The sequence below is a fragment of the Myiozetetes cayanensis genome, unplaced genomic scaffold, assembly GCF_022539395.1.
Source record: "Myiozetetes cayanensis isolate MyiCay16 unplaced genomic scaffold, myiCay2020 scf95, whole genome shotgun sequence".
Lineage (NCBI taxonomy): Eukaryota > Metazoa > Chordata > Aves > Passeriformes > Tyrannidae > Myiozetetes > Myiozetetes cayanensis.
In genome coordinates this window covers 112,134-119,274 of record NW_026088241.1, presented here as the reverse complement: position 1 = coordinate 119,274, position 7,141 = coordinate 112,134, and the positions used below count along the sequence as shown (strand labels likewise).

General features: G+C 43.4%; 1 non-coding gene across 1 annotated transcript; it reads right to left on the bottom strand.

The window, feature by feature from the left end:
* Window positions 1–1,116: 1,116 nt before the first annotated feature.
* TRNAE-UUC (transfer RNA glutamic acid (anticodon UUC)) lies at window positions 1,117–1,189 on the bottom strand. Its single transcript has one exon. It is a non-coding gene; the product is annotated as a tRNA-Glu (tRNA).
* Between the last annotated feature and the right edge of the window lie 5,952 nt (window positions 1,190–7,141).

The window sequence follows — 7,141 nt, the reverse complement described above, 5'->3', positions numbered from 1 at the left end:
CGTACTGAAGCCCTGCTTCTTGGGAAGTGACTGGCCATTGCTGTTGATGGGAAGTAGAGAATAAACCTTGTTGTTTTCTGCTTTGCTTTTACACATGCAAACTTAAACTTTTGCTTAGTAAAATGCCTTATCCCAACCCACAAGTTGTTTTCCATCTTATTCTTTCTCCCCTTTTCCATCTAGGAAGAGGAGTGATAAAGCGGCTAGGTGGGCACTTGGTGTCCAACCAGGGTCAACCCACAACAATGACCTACTCTGATAAGGCCTAGAATCTGATCAGAGAATGCAAGTTATCATGCAAGTTCTACTGCTGGGGCCAGGATGCTGTTTTGGTGTTGAATTATGTTAAAACCAATGTCTTTCACCAAACTTCAAACACACATCCTGCTTTTGGAAACAGGATTTGACAGATAAGCTAGTCACTGGTCTGTAAATCTTTGACTACCAGTCCATCACTTTATAAAAACTCTACTTAATGATTGTTTCTTTTTGTTAACCTTGATACAATTTCTTTATTATAATTGCTTTGATACTGTGCACTATATTACTTATATTATACCCTATTAGTACATTTTTAGCTTTTACACTATGTAGTAAATAGTTCTGATTAAGATCTTCCATCACTCGTCTGTTAATTTGACATAATAAATAATTGATTTTATATAAATATATCAGATTTGCCATCATTAAAACCTGCAGAACAAAGTGATTTAATTACACGTCTATAATTCCTTAAATTTAAACCATTGACACAATCCGAGGCTAAGATAGGATTCAACCACACCTAAACTCCTCTCTGAGAAGGAGTTTAGAAAGCAAGGGAGTCCTTTCTGCACCTTGTGACTCAATGGCAGGGCTTCTTTAATAACTTTGTCTAAGCCTTCCATAATAATGGCCAGTCTTCACGAGCGAAGATCCGGGGAAGGTCTTTACACCTTCCAGCCTGCACATTGGATTTTTTAGGTGAGACACAGTGTGCGCGGAACTGAGCCCACCCTTTAATCCTAAGGTTCATCTGCCGGGGCCAAGCGAGCTTGGACGGTGGCAGCGAGGTCCTTAGGACGTAGATGGATTGCCTTTTTTAAGGGTTAACGAGCTCCATCTGGCCCAGGGAGTGGCCCTGAGCGGGAATCGAACCCGGGTCTCGGCGGTGAAAGCGCCGCGCCCTTACCACTAGACCACCAGGGGCTCCTATAATAATCTGCTGCAAAAAGACAATTGTGCCCCTTCCCAAACAGGGAAGGAGTGGGTTCAGTAATTCTGGAAGGATGAAGAGAGGGTGCTAGAAAAACAGAATCCCTCTTCAGCCAGACAGTTTTGTAAATCAATGTCTTATCCTGACATAGAAGACTTGACATGGAGATGTTAGGAGTGATAGTGAGGATGATGAATGTGTGAGATTTCCAAATCTTGGAAAGTTTCTTTGCGGTCGTTAGTTAAAACAGAAACAACATTCACCAGTGATGAAGAAGTTCATACTATGACAAGTACAATTCCTTGGATGCCAGTAGAGTTGGAAAAATTACAGAAAGTGTTTTCCAGGTGCTCAGGTGAAACCAAGGTAGATTATGTGTGGAGAGTTTCCCTTATCAGGGGAGACCATGTGTTGTTGAATGAGGAGGAGGCAAGGAGCTATTGGGGCCCAGGGGTGTTTCTAGCCATAATTACTCCTTAACTGCACAGGCTGTGTACTGGACTAGGAAAAATAATGGAGATGAGGGAAAACATAAAAACCTCTCTCAGTCTCCAGAGAAACTCTACCTCAGGAAGGGTGCATACCTTCTGCACCGGGACAGGACTTAATTGACTTGGTAGAAGTCCTGGCAAAAACCTAGTATCCCCAGGGAGGTCAGTGAGCCATTGTCCCAGGTTGGACTTGGTTCCAAGCCAAGTACCCAGACCCCAAGGACAAACCCTTCCCCCTCCCTCTCCCTCTCTCCCAGCTGACCAAAAAGATCACAAAAAAGAAATCAAAAGAACCCAAACTAAACTGAATTCAAGTGAAACATTTATATATATAGAGAGAATTATATACACTATTACATCCACAGGGAACCCCCTGTCGCAGTGCAGGAGGTAGGACGCTCAATATGAGTGTCAGCAAGCTTCGTTTATTTGATTATACATCACAGTATATATAGGATACATAATAAGATCATTAATATTCTGTAACTTAGCTCTACAATTGGTAGCAGCCTTAGAGGTTAGAAACGCCCTCAATTTCTGTTTGTGAAGGTTCTCAGTTCCTTTTTTTCCCATGCTTCTATGACCACAAGATAACAGCAAGATCTTGTTATTGCATAACGGTCACTGCCAAGGCCAGCATGACCTTGCTTGCACAACAGCTACACCAACTGTGTTCTAACCTTACCAAGTTCATGCTCGCTCAGTTCTTGTAGGTCTATGTAACCAATTCTCCACAATTCCCCTGTTTTTGTTTTGGACCAATAAGGCTGTTTTTGTCATTTGTTCTAGTCTATGCACTATAATAATGGCCAGTCTTCACGAGTGAAGATCTGGGGAAGGTCTCTACATCTTCCAACCTGCGCATTGGATTTTTTAGGTGAGACACAGTGTGCGTGGAACCGAGCCCACCCTTTAATCCTAAGGTTCATCTGCAGGGGCCAAGCAAGCTTGGATGGTGGCAGCGAGGTCCTCAGGACGTAGATGGATTGCCTTTAGGGCTAACGAACTCCATCTGCCCGGGGACTGTCTCTGACCGGGAATCGAACCCGGGACTCGGCGGTGACAGCGCCGCGCCCTTAACCACTAGACCACCAGGGGCTCCCTCTATGCACTATACAGCTAAATATTATACGGACAACAACACACATTATTGAAATAATGATTAATCAGCGTAAACCCTCTTTCAATAAACTCAAACCCCATCCAGAAAGACCAAGATTTAAAAACAGGTTATCTAACTAAGAGGATTGTACAGTTATCTTTTTGGTATGTTCTTTAAACCACTGTAGTTGTTCCTGAATTGGCCTACTATGATCAGAGAGGTTAAAACAACACAGGTAAACTTTTCTTGATTATAGGTAAAAACCATCCTGATAGTTCTATTTACCAACAGACCATTTAGTCAATTTTGACCAGCATTAACTCACAATATCTTCAATATCTGCTTCCAATCTCCGAAGGCTAGCAGCATTAACTTACCATAATTAAATCTATATAACACATTCTCTTAAAATCTTAACACTCATAAAGTATTTTAAGTTTACACACATAGATATCTACGCAGGTTTTTTTTTTCATTCATACAACTTTTTTTTTTTTTCAGTCATTCAGAAGGTGGCCACCTCAATCATCCTTCATTCACACATAGCTGGGATTTTTATTATATTTTTCATTTCAACCACACATTTCAGATTCCAATTATTACTGGTTGTGTGCTTCTCAGTCTGCCATCTGTGGTGGTCATGTTCACCAACTCCACCTGTCCTGAAGAGGAATCAATACAAAGGAACAAAAAAGCCTAACAAACCTATATGATATCCATTTCTGATCCAGTACCTGTTTATGCACATGCATATTCTCCTCCCCTCTTTTTGTTTTGAAAATATGTTTGGTGTGTAAAATGCTTTTTGATAATAATTAGTTCTATGAGTGGGTTAACCCTGTTTAAGAATACCAAAAGCTATGCAGCATAACAGAAATAATGTCAAGTGAACTGAAAGAAGACAAGAAAATCATGTGTGTACATTTTAAATTCCCACCTGAAATGTATCTTAACTTAATGTTAGGATGGGGGAAAGGAAAAGAAGGAAGGTATAATCTGCAATTACAAAATCACAGTAACCAAGTAACCAGGACCAATTATAGATCTCTTAAACTTTTAACTATTCCCCAGTAAGTTCCACTTCTCTGTCAACTGTGACAAACTCAGTGAAAAGCACCACCAGCACCACCAGTCATGCACATGGAAGTTCTCTTCAAAGTTCCCTTTTTCCCCTTTTTTATTTATTTTTTTTTTTTTGAATCAACTGCAGTTTCAGCAGCTTTGTCTACCAGGAAAGCTGTGCCGGCAACACCACAAGTGCCAAGCCCTGCAGGTCTGGGTCCTCCGGGACCCCCCTCAGCACAGGAGGCGGGCCCCGATCCCGTCAGGCAACAGTGTGCCCCACTCTTACTTGGAGTCCGCAGTGCCCCAGTACCGCAGCGCCCCAGTACCGCAGCCCCGCGCAGCTGTATCAACAGCGGCCCCGCCCCTGCTCTGTTCCCAACATGGTTCTGCATAGCTGTTTCCCTCTGTGCTGGCTCGCCACACCGCTGTTGTCTCTGTGCCCTCTGGATGCTGGTACCTCCGATGTCTGGAACGTAGTAAACTCTCAGCTTCTGTCCATCTACCTCTTCCAGTTGTTTCCACTGTTAACAAAAAAGCTTAACAAGCCATTGCTCTTAAAAGTTCCAACTGTTTTAAGTAGTTATTGTGGCAGAAACAGATGAGAGCAGTCAGACAATTTTACAGAGGGGTCTGACTGATTCGCCAGGTGTTCCACAACGGGTCTTGAACCTGTTACCTTGGGATTCAAAGTCCCCTGCTTTACCGACTGAGCTATCCGAGCTGCTTTGAGACTCACCGCACTCCCTTCAAGGTAGCCAGGCTCCCTTCAACTAACACAGCAGCAACAACAGCCCTAGGGAGCTCTGCATTTGAAAGGTTTCAGACACCATTCTCACATAAGCTTTTGTTTTTCAATCTTAGAGTAGCAATGCTTAACTCCGTGTCTTCTATCTGTGAGTGACTGTTGTGATGAAACTATAACTTGCAAGGCAAACATAGTTTTGCCTCTTGTTCAAGTTAAAACATTTTAAAAGTTCAAAGAATGTCATGGGCGGGCTTTAAGGAATTCCATAGTTGCCATCCTTTGTAAAGCAGAGCGGTGCGGGGGGAGGGAGGGGGGTGGAGGGGGAGGGAGGAGGCTCCGGGCCTCCACTTTCCCGTGTCTTCCAGCAGCCCTCCATCTTACCTCCCCTCCCGTCTTGGTCCGTCCTCAGCACACACTGAGGGGGGAGGGGGGACGGGACGGTTTCAATCGGGATCTCAGGTGGTCCCAGCTCTGACTCGGCTCCGGTTCGGCTCTACTAAGCCGGGTTGTCCCGCCCCGTGAGTCCTTGTCGCGCAGTGCTGTTAGTCAATGCTACTGCTTCGCCCTGTGCCGCTGCAAACCCCACTTTTGTAAAAAACATTTGGGCAAATTGTGCATCGCTTGTCTCTCCATACCTGATAAGGATATTGCTATGCCATTGTAGCCCTTGCAAGACACCGGCGATGCTTTGTCGGCTGAGATCCATCTATACAGTCGCTCGGGGTGCAGAGCCAACTTTTTCACCCTCCCGTACTGCGGTCTTACGACACTGAACCGTGGCTGTTTCAGGCTCATTAGAGCTGTTCGGGAACCATTTGTCGCAGCGCGGGAGGCAGGACGCTCAATAGGAGTGTCAGCAAGCTTCGTTTATTTGATTATACATCACAGTATATATAGGATACATAATAAGATCATTAATATTCTGTAACTTAGCTCTGCAATTGGTAGCAACCTTAGAGGTTAGAAACGCCCTCAATTTCTGTTTGTGAAGATTCTCAGTTCCTTTTTTTCCCATGCTTCTATGACCACAAGATAACAGCAAGATCTTGTTATTGCATAACGGTCACTGCCAAGGCCAGCATGACCTTGCTTGCACAACAGCTACACCAACTGTGTTCTAACCTTACCAAGTTCATGCTCGCTCAGTTCTTGTAGGTCTATGTAACCAATTCTCCACAACCCCCCAAAAGGGAAATGGGAAGGGAAATGGAAAAGGGAAAAAGGGATAAAAAGGGATACAAAGCAAATACTTCCCTCGAGAGAAACAGTGAACCACACCACACAACTGCCGGCACTATCTGCCTCTCAAGGTCGAGTAGGTGCACTAGGCCTCACTCCCTCGCCCGGGCAGAGTGACAGCAAAGCTACCTTCGCCTTCAGTCCTCTGGAAGAAAGAGAGCGAGAGCTTCCTCTCTCTTCTTATTTATACTCTTGCTTATGTAAAAATCATATGGAATACTGGGAACATGGCCTTGGTTCCTTGGTTACAACCTGGTCACCAAGGAAGGCCTAGACTCAAAACCACTACAGCCATCCTGCCCAGAGGGTAGCAACAGTACAGTGGCTACCAACCAAACACCCCAAACCTTCAGTTAATATTATGGTTGGTCCTCGCAAAATTATGGTTGAATTTTTAATTGATACAGGGGCTCAAACGACAACAATTACAAAAGATACAGCAAACATCTTAGGAATTGTACCTAGTTGTCTCAAAGTTGCATTCACAGGGATTGACAATATAATAAGAAAATGTCCCACAGCAAAAATTTCCATCTGACTCCCAGGAGAAAAACAGTTAATTAAAACTGAAGTACTTGTAGGAGCTGCCCAAACAAACCTTCTAGGATTTGATTTATTGTGTGAGTGAACCTGGAAGCTCCCAGATGGAACTTTATGGAGTTTTGCAGTAAAACACACTGTAATACCAGGGATACAAACAGAATTTGAAATAATGTGGGATAAATCAGACTCTAAAAAATCTATTAGAAACATCAATACCATTACCTCCTTCTAAGGTTACTAACATAAAACAATGTCCCCTGCCTACATCAGCACTTACCAGTACTGATGGGGTGGTAACAGACCTGGAAAAAAGAGGCATCATTAAAAGGATTCACTCGCCTTATAACTCACCAGTGTGACTGGTAAAGAAACCTACTGGAAAATGGCATTTTTCTGTGGATTTTTGGCAATTAAATGCTAACACTACTCCTTTTACTGCTGCAGTCCCAAGTACTGCTGAGATTGTAACACTAATAGAGGGAGCTGTTCGCACTTGGATGGCTGCCCTAGATGTCAAGTATATGTTTTTCATGATTCCTCTCTGTGAACAGGGTAAGACGTAGTGTACTTTTACATGGAGAGGCACTCAGTACAATTTTAACAGGTTTCTGCAGGGATATAGGCACTCTCCAACCATTGCTCATAATGTCCTGGCTAAAGTTTTAGCAGAAATTCTTATTTCACCTGATGTTACCGTATATTGATACATTGATGATATCCTGATAGGAGGAAATGATCAATAAAGTGTAAAAAGTACAATG